This window comes from Balaenoptera ricei, chromosome 9 (genome assembly GCF_028023285.1).
Source record: "Balaenoptera ricei isolate mBalRic1 chromosome 9, mBalRic1.hap2, whole genome shotgun sequence".
NCBI lineage: Eukaryota > Metazoa > Chordata > Mammalia > Artiodactyla > Balaenopteridae > Balaenoptera > Balaenoptera ricei.
Window position 1 is genome coordinate 77,323,659 of NC_082647.1, and position 19,270 is coordinate 77,342,928.

Consider the following 19,270-nt stretch of genomic DNA (forward strand, 5'->3'; position numbering starts at 1 on the left):
GGGTCTTAGTTGCAGCACACGGGATCTTCATTGCTGCGTGCAGGATCCTCGTTGCAGCATGCTAACTCTTAGTTGTGCCATATGGGATCTAGTTCCCTGACCAGGGATTGAACCGAGGCCCCCTGCTTTGGGAGCTTGGAGTCTTAACCACCAGGGAAGTCCCCTTTTGCCCATTTTTAAATTGGGTTAGTTCTTTTCATATTACGTGTTTATAGTTCTTGGGATATCCTGGACACAAGCCCTTTGTCAAATATGTGATTCGCAACTATTTTCTCCCAGCCTATGGCTTGTCTTACTCTCTTAACAATGTCTTCTGGAGGACAAAAGTTATTAATTTTGATGAGGTCAACACTTCGTTATTTTTTGCTTTTATGGATCATGCTTCTATTGTTTTATCTAAAATCTGTTTGCCTAATTGAATGTAACAAAGATGTTTCATATTCTTAAAGTTTTTATACTTTTACATTTAGTCTATGATCCATTTTGAATTAATTCTTGTATGTGGTGTGAGGTATGACTCATAGTTCACTTTTTGCATACAGTAATCCCATTGTTCCAGCACCATTTGTTGAAAAAGATTATCAATTCACCAATGAATTGTCTTTTCATCTTAGCCAAAACCAATCAAGCATATTTGTGTGCCTCTGTTTCTGGACTCTGTTCCATTCCACTGATCTATATGTAAAAGCTTTCACCAATAACACACTCTTTTAATCACTGTATCCTGACAGTCTTGAAATCAGAGAGCTTGAGTGTCCAACTTTGTTCTTCCCTTGTGAAATTGTTTTGCCTTTTCTACTTACTTTGTTTAGCCATTATAGAATCTGCTTGATATCTACAAAAAAACCTGCTAAGATTATGAAAGTGCATTGAATCTATTGATCAATACAGACAGAACTGACATGTTAACAATGTTGAGTTTTAGAGGAATTATCTCGTCTAAAATGTCAATAGTACTAAGGTTGAGAAACCCTGCTGTAGACATCTGTAGATGCCTGCTACTGAATGTTTGTGTCTAACTGAATGTTTGTGTCTCCCCAATATTGAAACCTAATCCCCAATATGATGGTATTTGGAAGTGGGGCCTTGAGGAGGTTATCACATCATAAGCCCTCACGAATGGGATTAGGGCCTTATAAAAGAGACCAAGAAAGAGCCCTCACTCCTTCCACCATGTGAAGACACAGCAACTTTCTGTTGTTTATAAGCCATCCAGTCTATGGTATTCTGTTAATGTAATCCAAATGCACTATACCATTTAAGGAAGTTCTCTTCTCATACCTAGTTTACGGAGTAGTTGTATCATGAATTAATGTTTTTAGTCTGTTCATGAAATGAAATACATGAATTGATTTTCAAATTCTGAAATGTCCTTGCATTCCAGGGCTTGATTTGTTAATATTTAATTGAGGATTCCAGTATCTATTTCCATGAGGGGTAGTGATATATAGTTTCCTTTCCTTGTAATATTTTGTCTAGTTTTGCATCAGGCTAATGCTGACCTCATAAGATGAAGTGGGAAATATTCTCTCCCTTCCTATTTTCTGGTAAAGATTGAGTGGGATTATTATTATTTCTTTAAGTTGTTGGTCACAATCAACAGTAAAACCATGTAGGCCTGGAGTTTCATTCGTTGGAAGGTTTTCAACTACCTATTCAATCTCTTTAATAGATATAGGACTAGTCAACTTATCTATTTCTTTGTAACTCTTGTTAGGATTTGTCTTTGAAGAAATTGGTCCATTTCATCCAAGTCAAATTTATGTTAAGAGCTGTTCATAGAATTTACTTATCCTTTGAATATAGGGTCTATAACGATATGTACACTTTCCTTCCTGATACTGGTAATTTGCGTCTTCTCTTTTTCTTGGTCACTCTAACTAGAGGTTTATGAATTTTATTGATGTTTTAAAAAAAACCCAGCCTTTCACGTGATTGGTTTTATCTACTGTTTTTAATTTTATCAATTTCTGCTTTTATCTTTATTGTTTTATTCTTTCCACTTGCTTTGGGTTTAATTTTCTCATTTTTCTAGTTTCCTAAGGTGGAATCTTAGATTATTAACTTTAAACCTTTCTTCTTCTCTAATATAAGCTTTTAATGACTTAAATATCCCTCTAAGCACTGCTTTAACTGCATCCCATAAACTTTGATATGATGCATTTCATTTTTCATTCAGTTCAAAATACTTGCTAATTTTCCTTGAGACTTCCTCTTTGACCCATGAGTTACTTACAGTTTTTTTTAATTCCCAAATATTTGGTGATTTTTCAGATCTTTCTGTTCTTAATTTCTAGTTTAAGTCTGTTACAGTCAGAGAACATATTTTGAATGATTTTAATTCTTTTTTTCTTTTTTTTTATAGTAATTATACAGCTTTTTTTTTTTTAATTTTATTTGTTTATTTTTGGCTGTGTTGGGTCTTCGTTTCTGTGCGAGAGCTTTCTCTAGTTGTGGCAAGCGGGGGCCACTCTTCATCGCGGTGCACAGGCCTCTCACTATCGTGGCCTCTATTGTTGCGGAGCACAGGCTCCAGATGCGCAGGCTCAGTAGTTGTGGCTCACAGGCCTAGTTGCTCCGCGGCATGTGGGATCTTCCCAGAACAGGGCTCGAACCCGTGTCCCCTGCATTAGCAGGCAGATTCTCAACCACTGTGCCACCAGGGAAGCCCGATTTTAATTCTTTTAAATGTGTTAAGGTTTGTGTTATGGCTCAGAATAAGATCTTTTTGAATGTCCCATTTGCCCTTGAAAAGAACATACAACCTGCTGTTACTGGGTGGAGTGTTTTATTAATGTCAATTAAGTCAGTTGGTTAATAATGCTGTTCAGATCTTTTATATTATTGATACCCTGTCTACTTGACCTACTGATTATTATGAGAAGAGTGCTGTAGTTGATAAGTACAACTGTGAATTTTTCTGTCTTTAATCTCCAGTCAGTTCTACCAGCTTTTGCTTTTTGAAGTTCTGTTTTATAAAAATATCTTTTTATATCTTTTACTTTTAAACTATCTGTATCACTATATTAAAGGTTTTTTTAAAAAATTAACATTTTTTTTATCCAAACAATCTCTTTTAATTGGTGTGTCTAGATGATTTATATTCAATGTAATTAATAATACAATTGGATTTAGGTCTACCATTTCATTGTTTTCCATTTATCCTTTTTTCCCCCTGCCTTCTTTGGATAATTTTAATATTTTCAGCATTCCATATTAATTTATCTATTGGATTTTTGCTGGATCTCTTAGCTGCTCTATAGTCATTGCTTTAGGGATTACAATGTAAAACCTAACCTTTGAGACTTTTGGGACAACATTAAATGCACCAACATTTGCATTATAGGGGTCCCAAAAGGAGAAGAGAAAGAGAATGGGCCTGAGAAAATATTTGAAGAGATTATAGCCAAAAACTTGCCTAACATGAGAAAGGAAACACTCAGGTCCAGGAAGTGCAGAGAGTCCCATACAGGATAAATCCAAGGAGGAACACGCCAGGACACATATTAATGAAACTGACAAAAATTAAACACAAAGAAAAATATTAAAAGCAACATGGGAAAAGCAACAAATAACATACAAGGGAATCCCCATAAAGTTAACAGCTTATTTTTCAGCAGAAACTCTGCAGGCCAGAAGGAAGTGGCACGATATATTTAAAGTGATGAAAGGGAAAAACCTACAACCAAGAATACTCTACCCAGCAAGGTCTCATTCAGATTCGATAGAGAAATCAAAAGCTTTATAGACAAGCAAAAGCTAAGAGAATTCAGCACCACCAAACCAGCTTTAGAACAAATGCTAAAGGAACTTCTGTAGGCAGGAAAATAAAAAAAGAGGCCACAACTAGAAACAAGAAAATCACAAATGTGAAAGCTCACCAGTAAAGGCAGCCATACAGTAAAAGTAGGAAATTATCCACACACAAATATGATATCAAAACCAACAACCATGATAAGAGGAGAGTACAAATGCAGGAAATGGGAAATGCATTTGAAATTAAGGGACCAGCAACTTAAAACAACCTTGTATATATAGAGACTGCTATATCAAAACCTCACGGGAACTGCAAACCAAAAAACCACAATAGATACTTACACAAAAAAGAAAAACCCACCCAAACACAACACTAAAGACCATCATCAAATCACAAGAGGACAAAAAGAGGAACAGAAGAAAAAAGACCTACAAAAACAAATCCAAAACAATTAAGAAAATGGCAATAGCAACATACCTATCAATAATTACCTTAAATGTAAATGGATTAAATGCTTCAACCAAAATACACAGACTGGCTGAATGGATACAAAAACAAGACCTGTATATATGCTGTATCAAGCCACCCACTTCATATCTAGAGACACATACAGACTGAAAGTGAGGGGATGGAAAAAGGTATTCCATGTTAATGGAAATCACATAAAGGATGGAGTAGCAATACTCATATCAGACAAAATAGACTTTAAAATATTAAAATAAAGGTGTTACAAGAGACAAGGAAGGACGCTATATAATGGTGATGGGATCAATCCAAGAAGAAGTTATAACAATTGTAAATATATATGCAACCAACATAGGAGCACCTCAATATATAAGGCAAATGCTAACAGCCATAAAAGGGGAAATCACCAGTAACACAACAATAGTGGGGGACTTTAACAACCCACTTATACCAATGGACAGAACATCCAGACAGAAAATCAATACAGAAACATAGGCCTTAAATGACACATTACACCAATGGACTTAACTGATATTTATGGAACATTCCATCCAAAAGCAGAATACACTTTCTTCTCAAGTGCACATGGAACATTCTCCAGGATAGATCACATCTTGGGTCACAAATCAAGGCTTGGTAAATTTAAGAAAACTGAAATCATATCAAGCATCTTTTCCGACCACAATGCTGTGAAATTAGAAATCAATTACAAGAAAAAAACTATAAAAAACACAAACACATGGAGGCTAAACAGTATGTTACTAAACAACCAATGGATCACTGAAGAAATCAAAGAGGAAATTAAAAAATACCTAGAGAGGGCTCCTCTGGTGGTGCAGTGGTTAAGAATCCACCTACCAATGAAGAGGACATGGGTTTGAGCCCTGGTCCAGGAAGATACCACATGCTGCGGAGCAACTAAGCCCATGCGCCACAACTACTGAGCCTGCGCTCTAGAGCCCACGAGCCACAACTACTGAGCCCACATGCCACAACTACTGAAGCCCGTGTGCCTACAGCCCATGCTCTGCAACAAGAGAAGCCACTGCAATGAGAAGCCCGTGCACCACAACAAAGAGCAGCCCCCGCCTGCCACAACTAGAGAAAGCCCGCATGCAACAACAAAGACCCAACACAGACAAAAATAAAATAAATAAAATAAATAAATTTTAAAAAATACCTAGAGACAAATGACAATGAACACACAATGATCCAAAACTTATGGGACCTGGCAAAAGCAGTTCTAAGAGGGAAGTTTATAGCAATAAAGTCTTACCTCAGGAAACAAGAAAAATCTCAAACAAACAACCTAAACTTACACCTAAAGCAACTAGAGAAAGAAGAACAAACAAAACCCAAAGTTAGTAGAAGAAATCAAAAAGAACAGAGCAGAAATAAATGAAATAGAGACACAGAAAACAATAGAAAAGATCAATGAAACTAAAAGCTCATTCTTCGAAAAGATAAACAAAATTGATAAACCTTTAGCCAGACTCATCAAGGAAAACAAAGGAGGGGGCTCAAATCAACAAAATTAGAAATGAAAAAGGAGAAGTTACAACTGACACCGCAGAAATACAAAGGATCATTAAAAGACTACTACAAGCAACTATATACCAATAAAACAGACAGCCTAGAAGACATGGACAAATTCTTAGAAACATACAACCTTCCAAGACTGAGCCAGGAAGAAATAGAAAATATGAACAGATCAATCACAAGTAATGAAATTGAAACTGTGATTAAAAATCTTCCAACAAACAGAAGTCCAGGCTTCACAGGTGAATTCTATCAAACATTTAGAGAAGAGCTAACACCCATCCTTCTCAAACTCATCCAAAAAATTGCAGAGGAAGGAACACTCCCAAGCTCATTCTATGAGCCCACCATCACACTGATACCAAAACCAGACAAAGATACCACAAAAAGAGAAAATTACAGGCCAATATCACTGATGAACATAGATGCAAAAATCCTCAACAAAATACTAGCAAACCAAATCCAACAATACACTAAAAGGATCATACACCATGGTCAAGTGGGATTTATCCCAGGGATGGAAGGATTTTTCAATATACACAAATCAAACAATGCGATACACCACATTAACAAACTGAAGAATAAAAACCATATGATCATCTCAATAGGTGCGGAAAAAGCTTTTGACAAAATTCAACATACATTTATGATAAAAGCTCTCCAGAAAGTGGGCATAGAGGGAACCTACCTCAACATAATAAAGGCCATATACGACAAACTCACAGCTAACATCATTCTCAATGGTGAAAAACTGAAAGCATTTCCTCTAAGATCAGCAACAAGACAACAATGTCCACTCTTGTCACTTTTATTCAACATAGTTTTGGAAGTCCTAGCCACAGCAATCAGAGAAGACAAAGAAATAAAAGGAATCCACATTGGGAAAGAAGAAGTAAAACTGTCAGTGTCTGCAGATGACATGATACTTTAAGTAGAAAATCCTAAAGATGCTACCAGAACACTACTAGAGCTCATCAGTGAATTTGGTAAAGTTGCAGGATACAAAATTAATACACAGAAATCTCCTGCATTCCTATACACTAACAATGAAAGATCCGAAAGAGAAATTAAGGAAACAATCCCATTTACCATTGCATCTGAAGTCAGAAAGAGAAAAACAAATATCGTATACCATTGCATCAAGAAGAATAAAATTCCTAGTAATAAACCTACCTAAGGAGGCAAAAGACTTATATTCAGAAAACTATAAGATGCTGATGAAAGAAATCAAAGATGACACAAACAGATGGAAAGATATACCATGTTCTTGGATTGGAAGAATCAATATTGTGAAAATGACTATACTACCTTAAGCAATCTACAGATGCAATGAAATCTGTATCAAATTACCAATGGTATTGTTCACAGAACTAAAACTAAAAATTTTACAGTTTGTATGGAAACACAAAAGACCCTGAATAGCCAAAGCAATCTTGAGAAAGAAAAACGGAGCTAGAGGAATCAGCTAACTAACTTCAGACTATACTACAAACCTACAGTAATCAACACAGTAAGGTACTGGCACAAAAACAGAAATATAGATCAATGTACAATGATAGGAAGTCCAAAGATAAATCCACACACCTATGGTCACCTTATCTTTGATAAAGGAGTCAAGAATTTATAATGGAGAAAAGACAGTCTCTTCAATAAGTGGTGCTGGGAAAACTAGACAGCTACATGTAAAAGAATGAAATTAGAACATTCTCTAACACAATATACAAAAATAAACTCAAAATGCATCAAAGACCTAAATGTAAGTCCAGATACTATAAAACTCTTAGAGGAAATCAGTCGGAACACTCTTTGACATAGATCACAGCAATATCTTTTTGAATCTACCTCCCAGAGTAATGAAAATAAAAACAAAAACAAACAAATGTGAGTGGCGAGGTTGCAGGCACAGTGGAGTGAGCGGAGCAGCCGGCTGGAGCACGACGACTACTGCAGGACTCAGAAAGAAGAAATGACGTAAACGATTCATTATCCAGCCTTTAAGGTCAAGGTGAGAAGGAAGGTCAGGAGGAACATGGCCTGGCCAAATATTTTTCAAAGAGGAACTTTTCTCTCCCGGTTCAGCCATCATCATGTGCTCATGTTCCTGCTCACCTTCTTCAGTTACTCGTTGCTCCACGCATCAAGAAAAACACTTAGCAATGTCAAAGTCAGTATCTCTAAGCAGTGGACCCCAAGTGCCTTTAACAAGTCAACTGAACTGCCTGTAGAGGTCTGGAGCAGCAACCTTTTGTTTCCCAGTGCAGAGGAAGCCACTCTTTTCCTCTCCTACGCTGTGGGCCTTTTCATCAGCGGTATCGTCAGGGATCAGCTTAATTTGTGATGGGTTCTGTCTTCTGGCATGTGCTCCTCTGCATTAGTGGTGTTTGTCTCTGGTACTCTCACAGAATGGCTGCATTTCTACAACAAGGGGCTGTACTGCAGCCTGTGGATCGTGAATGGCCTGCTGCAGTCCACTGGTTGGCCCTGTGTGGTTACTGTTATGAGCAAATGGTTTGGGAAAGCCGGACGAGGAGTTGTTTTTGGTCGGTGGAGTGCCTGTGCCTCAGTGGGCAATATTTTGGGAGTGTGTCTAGCTTCTTCTGTTCTGCAGTATGGTTATGAGTATGCCTTTGTGGTGACAGCGGCTGTGCAGTTTGCTGGTGGGATCATCATCTTCTTTAGACTCCTGGTGTCACCCAAAGAAATTGGTCTCCCAGGTATTGAGGCAGAAGATTTTGAAGAAGACTTGCACAGGCCATTAATTAATGGTGCTGAAAATGAAGATGAAGCTGATCCTAATTATTCAATCCAAGAAGGCAAGAGTGTTACCCAAGTCAAGGCGATAAGCTTTTACCAGGCTTGTTGCCTTCCCGGAGTTATAGCATATTCACTGGCCTGTGCCTGCTTGAAGTTAGTGAATTACTCCTTCTTCTTCTGGTTGCCCTTTTATCTGAGTAATAACTTCGGATGGAAGGAGCCTGAAGCCGACAAGCTGTCCATTTGATACAATGTTGGAGGAATTATTGGTGGAACTCTGCAAGGCTTCATCTCCGATGTGCTACAAAAGAGAGCCCCAGTGTTAGCTCTCAGTCTGCTTCTGGCAGTCAGGTCCCTCGTTGGATGTAGTCATTCTCCAAACAATAAGTCTATCAATGCACTTCTGATGGTTGTCACAGGATTTTTTATTGGTGGACCTTCTAATATGATTAGCTCTGCTATTTCTGAGGACCTGGGTCATCAAGAGCTGATCCAAGGGAGCAGTGAGGCTTTGGCGATCATCACAGAATAGTTGATGGAACCGGGAGCACTGGAGCTGCGGTGAGCCAGTATTTAGTGTCTTTGATCCAGGACAACCCAGGATGGATGTGGGTTTTCTACTTTTTCATTCTTACGACTATTTGCACAATTCTATTTATTTCACCATTAATAGTGAGGGAAATATGCTATCTTATGCAAGGACGACAAGCTCGCATATTGAGTGAGTGACCAGTGCCCACAAAAGAGCAAGAAAAATAGGAGACACATCAGGACTATTTCTTTACATTCACCTTATTTTGGGGTTGTCTTAAGAGCTCCAACATAACCTCAGACTGTCAAGCCTCTTTCAACAGTGTCAGCCACCGGAGATGCTGACCAGAGTGAAGGCTGGGCTGCTTTTCTACACGACAGGAATTATTGTTAATGATTTTTATCGCTGTTGTTTCATGAATGTACTGAATGGCCTATGAATCTGCCAGCATCTTTGTTGGCCTGTGGAGGTTTATCCTTTTAAACGTAAATGCTGTATTGGACTTGGACCCTAGTTCTCCAGCCTGGAAAGCTGAGTGACCACGAGGCATTCATGCATGGTTTGTATCAACGACATGCTCCACAAACAGAAAGGATCGTTGCATTTTGCTTGGTCATGAGTTTGTAGAGAGTGGCTCATCTCTGACACATCAAATCCGGATAAAGCACTCCAGCCAGGCCCAGTGTAAGCCTGCCTTGGACAGAGAATCCCTTTGTTAACCACGGTGGGAAAAATCACACTACATGCTGATTGGCTCTCACTCTGTATCTGCTCTAAAGTCATTCAGCTCCAGAAGCAGAAATACCTTCAAATGATTGCCAACTTGCTCTCCTCCGTCTTCTTCATTCAGAATTCCCTTTGACTCCTGGAAGTCTTTAGTCTTCCTTTCAAGGACCATAAGGTACCTCAATTGTGAACATTCCAGTGTGTAATTTACAACCGAAGTACTCAACCCCAGATTTGTTCTCTGGGAACTTTAGGATCCACTAGGAAGGTAACCGGCTTAGCGCTATTTTCAGAGGATTGATCTCTGTCACAACCGGGTTCCTTGCGTTACCTCAGCTGAAGACTAGAATTAGAGAAAGAAGAAAGACCTTTTGGCCCTATAAGCATTAAGTATGTGACACTGAATCACATTAATGGATTACTAGGGCCTGAGGCACCTCTAGGTATCTATTCTTTAGAAGTTTGTAGAATATATGTCTTCAAGGCTGTGAATTCTATACTAATTATCAATATTTTAAGCTCATACTGTATATATATTTTAAATTATGGAAATTAACAGGCGAAAAATGTGCAATTTTGAGGGCTGCCTAATTTGCATTGGGTTATGGAATATTTTTCAACCTCTTGCTTTATACTCTTAAATGTGGTGTGTTTATGAACTTGCTAATTTATTTAATCAAGCAGATTCCCAATCAGTTAATTGCTCATTACTGACAAAAAGGGAAAATACAAAACACAGAAAGGGAAAATAAACTGACTTTTATAATAAAAAAAATAAAAAAAAAAATGTGACCTAATTAAACTTAAGAACTTTTGCACAGCAAAGGAAACCATAAACAAAACGAAAAGACAACCCACAAAATGGGAGAAAATATTTGCAAATAAAGCGACCCACAAGGGATTAATCTCCAAAATATACAAACAGTTCCTGCAGCTCAATATAAAAACAAACAACAACTCAATCAAAAAATAGGTGGAAAATCTAAATAGACGTTTCTCCGAAGAAGACATACAGATGGCCAAAAAGCACATGAAAAGATGCTCAACATCACTAATTATCAGAGAAATGCAAATCAAAACTACAATGAGGGGCTTCCCTGGTGGCGCAGTGGTTAAGAATCCGCCTGCCAATGCAGGGGACACAGTTTTGAGTCCTGGTCTGGGAAGATCCCACATGCCACGGAGCAACTAAGCCCATGCGCCACAACTACTGAGACTGTGCTCTAGAGCCCAGGAGCCACAACTCCTGAAGCCCGGGCGCCTAGAGCCCATGCTCTACAACAAGAGAAGCCACCGCAATGAGAAGCCCGTGCACTGCAATGAAGAGTAGCCCCTGCTCACCACAACTAGAGAAAGTCCGCGCACAGCAACAAAGACCCAATGCAGCTGAAAATAATAAATAAATAAAATAAATAAAAATTTTAAAATACCTTAAAAAAAAAACTACAATGAGGTATCACCTCACACCAGACAGAATGGCCATCATCAAAAAATCTGCAAACAATAAATGCTGGAGAGGGTGTGGAGAAAAGAGAACCCTCTACACTGTTGGTGGGAATGTAAGTTGGTACAATCACTATGGAGAACAGTATGGGGGTTCCTTAAAAAACTAAAAATAGAACTACCATATGATCCAGCAATCCCACTCCTGGGCATATACCCAGAGAAAACCGTAATTCGAAAAGATACATGCACCCCAGTGTTCACTGCAGCTCTATTTACAAGAGCCAAGACATGGAAGTAACCTAAATGTCCACTGACAGAGAAACGGATAAAGAAGATGTAGTACATATATACAATGGAATATTACTCAGCCATAAAAAAGAACAAAATAACGCCATTTGCAGCAACATGGACGGACCTAGAGATTATCATACTATGTGAAGTAAATCAGACAGAGAAAGACAAATATCATATGATATCACATATATGTGGAATCTAATAAAAAATACCAATGAGCTTATTCACAAAACAGAAACAGACTCACAGATCTTGAAATCAAACTTATGGTACAAAAGGGGAAATGTGGGGGGAAGTGATAAATTAGGAGATTGGGATTAACATAAACACACTACTATATATAAAATAGATAATAAGGACCTACTGTATAGTGCAGGGAACTCGACTCAATATTCTGTAATAACCTATATGGGAAAAGAATGGATATATGTATATGTATAACTGATTCATTTTGCTGTACACCTGAAACTAACACAACACTGTAAATCAACTATATTCCAATCTAAAAAAAAACCTAACTTTTAACAGTCTACTTAGAGTTAATATTTTACCATTTCAAGTATAACATATGACCACATAGGTCCCTTTACTTTCCCCTCTTTGTTTTAAATGTCATTTACATTATATATGCAAACATTGAAACCTCTCAAGAAATGTTGTAATTTTTGCTTTCAACAGTTATATTTTAAAAATCTTGAAGGAAAAAAAACTGCTATATTTTCTCAGACATTTACCATTTCTGTTGCTCTTTCTTCATTCACAAAGTTCTAAGTTTCCTTGGTATCATCTCCTTTTAGTCTGAAGAACTTTCGCTAGCACTTCTTTTAGACCAGGTCTACTGGTAACAATTCTTACTTTTCCTTCATCTGAGTATTTCTTTATTTTGCCTTCATCTCTGAGGTATGTTTTCACTGCATACAGAATTCTGAGTTGGCAGTTCTTTGCTTTCAGAATTTTAAGATGTTCTTCCCCTCTCTTCTGTGGTTCCTGATGAAAAACCTATAGTCATTTGAATTGTTGCTCCCTGTACATAATGTACTATATTTCTCTGTCTGCTTTCGAGATTTTTTATCTTTTATTTTCAGAAGTTTAGTTATGATGTATCTGGGAGTGCTTAACTTTGAGTTTACCTTTTCAGAGGTTTGCTAAGCTTCTTGGACGAATAAGTTTATGCCTTTCCCAGATCCAGGAACTTATAGCTCTTTTTTTTTTTTTTTAACGTATTTTCTGCACCAATCTCTTGCCCCTCTCCTTCTGGGATTCCAATGATGCAAACATTGTATCTTCTGCTATTGTCCAACAGGTCCCTGAGGCTCTGGTTCTTCAGTTTGGATAATTTCTATTGATCTATTTTCAAATTCATACACAGCTCTATTATCTCCACTCTGCTATAGAACCCCACCTAGTAAATGTTTTATTTCAGATATTTTACTTTTATGTTCTGAAATTTCCATGTGGTCCTTTATGAGGTTTTTATTTCTCAATTCAGAACTTCTATTTTTCTATTCATTTCAAGAATATTTACCTTACATCATGGAGCATGGTTTTAATGGTTGATTTTAACGTCTTTGCCTGATAACTCATCTCGGGATTGGCATCTTTGATTGTCTTTTCCTCTGACAATTGGTCATATTTTCCTGGTTCTTTGTATATGAAGTAACTTTAATTTTTACACTGGATGTTTTAAATATTATCTTTAGACTCTAAATCCTATTAAAATCCCTAAAATACATTGATTTTTGTTTTGTTTTGTTTTGTTTTGTTTTGGTAGGCAATCGACCCAGCTAGATTCAGATAACCAAGTTCTTTCTTGCTTTATGTGGGCAGTGGTTACAATGTAAGTTCAGTTTGTAAAGCCTTAGCTATGCTTCTTTGGGCCTTACTGATACATATGCCGCTCTGGGATTTGGGTGGTGGTTTGTATCCTAGCTCAGTCCTCACATTCTTGGGTGTGAGGCCAGAACTTCTGCTGATCATTACATACAGAATTAGGGCATTCCCCTTTCCAGTGCTCTCTTCCCTGATAGACTCTCCAGCCCCCAGATCCTTCCTCTTCCTGATTACTCTAGCCTAATAAAAAGTTTTAGAGGTTTAACCTCTCACGCAATGGCACAATCCTCGGCAACTCAAGCTGCTCTTGGGGGAAAGCAGCAAGAAAAAAGAGAAAAAATGGGAAGCCTCATACTCTCTGGCTCACAGAGGGACCTCTTCCGGATACTCTGGCCAGGAAGAGAAGGTTACTGTTGGAGTTTTTGCTGTCTGTATCCATAGCACAATTAAAGACAAAGGGCCCCTCACTCAGATCAAGGCTGAGGACATAGGAGGGAAAAAAATACAAAGGACACTCATTCCTATGATGGTTCTTCTTCAAATTTTGATCTCTCTCCCCAAGCTGGCTGCTATTGTTTACTTTCCAAAGTATATAAGTAGTTGCTTTTTGTATTCTGTCCAGAGTTTTTAGCTGCAGTCGGTAGAAGAGTGCTGTGGGCTGAACTGATTCCCCCCGAAGTCTTATGTTGAAACCCTAATACCCAATGTGACTATATTTGGAGATAGGGCCTATAAAGAGGTAATTAATGTTAAATGAGGTCATAAGGGTAGGGTCCTGATCCTGTAGGGTTAGTGTCCTTATAAGAAGGGACACCAGAAAGCACTCTCATTCTCTCTTTCTCTCTGCCATCTGAGGACACAGCAAGACGGCAACCATCTACAAGCCAGGAAAAGAGTTCTCACCAGAATCTCAATCAACCAGCACCTTGGTCTTGGACTTCCCAAGCTCCAGAACTGTGAGAACTAAATTTACGTTGTTTAAGCCACCCAGTCTGTAGTATTTTGTCCTGTCAGCCCAAGCATGCTAAGACAGAGAGTTAGGGTAGTAGTGGACTTACTCCACCTTCTCTAGCATCATAAGTTGAGTTAACTTTTTGAATTGTAACTTTTTGAAGGCTATAGTATGGTAAAGTGTACAGCATACTAAAAGACATAAGATAAACAGAACCCATGCTGTCTGAAAAAGGATACAGTAGAAAAATAAGGCAAGTTTTCTTAGGAAAATTTCCAGAGCTAAGAAAAATGAAATAGAGAGTTTAGAATGCAGTAATACATAGAAGAGGAAGGAGAAAAACCACCTGTAGGAAAAGCTTATTAAGAACTGGTTAGAAGGGAATAAAGAGGAAACAGAAGAGTGCAACTGAAGTGGAAATTGAAATGGTTACTCAAGTAATAGTTTCAGTGGGTAATAACCAGGAATAGACCTCATTGTCAAGTAGAAAAAAACCTTATATCTACAGGAACAAAACAGTATTTAAAAGCCAGGGCTAGAGGATGGAAATGGGTGAATTTATGTATAAAAAGGGAAATAGGAAAAAGGTAGGATCTAAACATAAAAAAATATATAATACATTATATACTGTATTACCTAAATATGAATACATATAATGTAGTGATTATATATTACTATAGCATTGTGATATATAATATACAGATAAATACACCTGAGTATTTTTTAATTAAAAAATTTTTTAATTACATGACAATAGAAACTATCTAAAAGGAACTAATGAATACTTACTATTGGTGCCAGACTTGTTTTACCTCAACATTATACACTTTGACCATTAAGTTTAACTGCTCACTCAAATCAACAACAAAGGGCAATGATAATTTTCAAAGAAAAGAAGAGAAAGTTTTAGAACTCTCTTTAGCGATAGCAGAATTGGTCTTTCAAGTGGGAAACATGGAATTTTAGGAAAATCTTTCCTCCCAACACAAAACAAAAGAAAATTAGAAATGCTGGATAAAATATAATAGATACGCTTTTAAACACAGCAAGCACACGAAGAAACCCACAGAAATACTTAAGAGGCTAAAAATGAAAAATAAACAGAAAATAAGGGAATTTACAAAAACCCTAAAACTGGCATCAAATAGACTCAAAATACAGACAGCAAAAATAGACATATCTACCAGAATAACTTGATAAATCCATCAGAATAATAAAATAGTTTAAAATTTCTAAGTTATTAACAGATCAAACTGACAAAAATGTGACTAGCATTTGAAAAACATAATCAACAGTTAGAGAATAAACATTCTTCTCAATATGGAACATTATTTAAAACTAATCATAAACTAGGCCATTAAGCAAATCTTACAAATTTCAAAAAATCTGCCATACAGACCAAATTCTCTGACCATAATTCAATTAACATAGAAGTAAAAATGAAAAGCTAAAAGCTCCTATTTTCAGAAACATTAAAACTAAACTTCCAAATAACACATAAGCCAAAGAAGAAATAATAATGAAAAGTAGAAATTACTTAAAAATGAATATTAGTAAACATAATACATATCCAAACTTGTAAATGTAGCCAAAGCAGTATTTGGAGAGGAGGAAATCAACAAAGCCAAAAATTAATTATTTGAAAGACTAATAAAATGAACAAATCTCTGGCAATAGTGCTCATGAAAAAAGAGAAAAATAACTAATAATCAATATTAGGGATGCAAAAGGGGACATCTGTGTAGAAAATAATACCAGGTATTCACTAATGGAGCTTTTGTTTCGTTCTTTAACAGCAGACTGAATTAAATGCAGATGGCCCTCTGCATCCATGGATTCAACCAACCATGCATGAAAAAAAATTTTTTTAATTCCAGACAGTTCCAAAAAGCAAAACTTGAATTTGCCAGGTGCTGGCAATTATCTACATAGCATTTACATTGTATTAAGTATTACTAGTAATCTAGAGATGATTCAAACTATACGGGAGGACGTGCGTAAGTTATATGCAAAGGTTACACCATTTTATATAAGGGACTTGCACATCTGCGGATTTTGGTATCCAGGGGGTCCTAGAACCAATCCTCCATGGATATTGAAGAACAACTGTATACCATATCCTTCAGAGGAGGGGGACAGCTGGCAAACGATGAGGGTAGGGAGCGGGTTTTTTTTAAAAAGCAGAATCTTAGCTTTTAACAATGCCATAAGAATGAATATGTGACTTATCTTTAGATCTCTTCAGTGAGCTTTGACTTTTTTAAACCATTCACAGTTGAATTCATCTACTTTAAGTGTGTCACACTGAAATGAAAAATGGCAACTAACTAGAAAGTAAATAATTAAGAGGATACAGAAGAAATTGACAACTGTAGAACAGAACATAGAATAGAGAAATCAACAACCTAAACAGACCTATAAGCATTAAAGAAGGTAAATTAGCCGTTAAAGTGCACTTGTGCATGCACACCACCCCGTGCTGCTTGACCCAGAGTTTTTACTGGCAAATTCTCCCTAACAGACGATTCCAAGCTCATGCAAAATTCTTCCAAAGAATAATAAAAGATAAAACACCTTCATTTATTTAATGAGGTGATATAATCTTGATAACAAAAACCAAAACAAGTACCAAACAGAAAAATGACAAATTTTGCTCATAAACTCAGAATCAAAACTAAATCCTAAATAAAGTATACTAAAACAATACATGAGGTTCAAGTTAGATTTTTCCCAAGTATACATGGATGAATTAACATTAGAAAAACTGTTGATGCAATTCTTCACATTACAAAATTAAAGGAGACTGCTGGTTCCGGAAAAGATAAAGCAGATGTACTCTCCTCCGGTTAAATACAACCAAAAACCCTGGATATTACATGCAAAAAAAAACCGTAAGAAGATTCTGAAGGTGGAGAATAAAAGGAAGATTGGCTAGGGACCTTGGAACTCAAGAAATGACACAGCAGTTAAGTCCCTTTGCCTTGTCTATCCCAGACTGTGTGCTGGACAAAGCAGCAACCTGAAACAACAGACTTGCCTTCTCCTCTTGAGTTTTCTAAATTAAATTTGATGGTGGAAACAAAAATTATAACACTAATTCTAAATGTATGTACGGGAAATATCTAAAACAATTATAAATGGGGGAGAGTAATGTCTATGAAGAAAGGTAAGGTTTTTAAATTTCAGACTGGAAAATGATGACACTAACAGACTGTGACAAGTTATGTATATATAATGTAATACCTAGAACAACCACTAAAAAATATACACAAAGAGATACATTCAAAAAGACTAGAGATGAATAAAAATGGAATTCGAAAAAATTTTCAAGTAACTCACAGGAAAATAGGAAAAAGGGAACAGAGAAACCAAAAACAGAGGAAACAAACAGAAAACTACAAAATAAAATGGAAAGCCTATTGTATTTACCCACATTCTTGTTTACCATGTTCTTCCTTCCTTTTAAAAGTTCCTTCTTTTATGACTCACTTCTGCTTAAAGAGGGTTCTTTAGCCACAGTTTTAGAATAAGTCTGTTGGCGATACATTCCCTTAGTTTTCCATCATCTGAGAATGTCTAGATATTCCCTTCATTACTGAAGGTTAATTCTGCTGGATATAGGATTCTGTGTGGACATTTTACTTTCAGCACTTGACAGAAATGCTTCCATGGTTTCTGATGAGAAATCTGTTATCATTCAAATTGTTTTTCCCTTATAGACAAGGTATCATTTCCCTCTGGCTACTTTTCAACATTTTCTCTGTCTTTATTTCTAAAAAGTTTAATTATAATGTGCTGTGGCATGTATTTCTTTGGATATACTCGGTGATCCACTTAGGTTCTTGAATCTGTATGTTTACCTCTTTCACCAAATTTGAGAAAATTTCAGCCATTATTTCTTTGAGTACATTTTCAGTCTTTTCCTCTTTCACCTCTCCTTTGAGGACTCTGATGACAGGAATTTTAGATCTTTTGTTATGGTCCCACAGATCCCTGAGGCTTTCTTTTTTTTTTTTTTTTCAGTCTCTTATTTCTAATTTTAGATTATTTTGAGTCTCTGTTATTTGATTAGGAAATTTCTATTGTTTTGTCTTCCAGTTCACTGATTTTTCTTCTTTCCCCTCCATTTTCCTGTTGAGCCTATCCACTGAGCTTAATTTGGTTTTGTACTTTTCCATATCAAAATTTCCATTTGCTTCTTCTTTTTACCTTCTATTTCTTTGCTGAGGTTTTCTATTTTTTCACTTGTTTCAAGTGTCTTTGGAATTGCTCAGTGAAGCATTTTTATCATGACTGATTTGTGATCTTTGTCAGTAATTCTACCACCTTTTATCATTTCAGTGTTGACATCTATTGTCTTTTGTTATGCAACTTGTGATCTTCCTGGTTCTTGGTATGAAAAGTGATCTTCAAATGAAACCTGGATATGTTCATACTATGTTATGAGACTATGATTTTATTTAAACCTTCTGTTTATTTGTTTGTTTTAAATCATTTATTTATTTTTGGCTGCATTGGGTGTTCATTGCTTCGTGCAGGCTTTCTCTAGTTGTGGAGAACGGGGCTACTCTTTGTTGCGGTGTGCAGGCTTCTCATTGCAGTGGCTTCTCTTGTTGCGGAGCATGGGCTCTACGTGCACGGGCTTCAGTAGTTGGGGCACGCGGGCTCAGGAGTTGTGGCTCACAGGCCCTAGAGCGCAGGCTCAGTAGTTGTGGCACACGCGCTTAGTTGCTCCGCAGCATGTGGGATCCTCCCGGGGCAGGGACTGAACCCGTGTGCCCTACATTGGCAGGCGGATTCTTAACCACTGCGCCATCTGGGAAGTTCCTAAACCTTCTGTTTTAACTGGCTTTCTATGACACTGCTCCAGCAGGGGAAGGTCGGAGGGTGGAGGGCACCACATTTCATTACTGGCAAGTGGAGGGAGAAGTCCAAGTTTCCCGGTTGGCCTTCATTGACACTTGAAGGCGGGGTC

At 37.1% G+C, this 19,270-nt stretch overlaps 1 protein-coding gene and 1 pseudogene across 4 annotated transcripts in view; one reads left to right on the plus strand and one right to left on the minus strand.

Moving 5' to 3' along the window:
• The window catches only part of RUNDC3B (RUN domain containing 3B), a 152,877-nt gene that overhangs the window by 102,470 nt on the left and 31,137 nt on the right, over window positions 1–19,270 (minus strand). The window lies entirely within an intron of this gene.
• Window positions 7,791–9,244, plus strand: LOC132372045 (sugar phosphate exchanger 3-like; annotated as a pseudogene).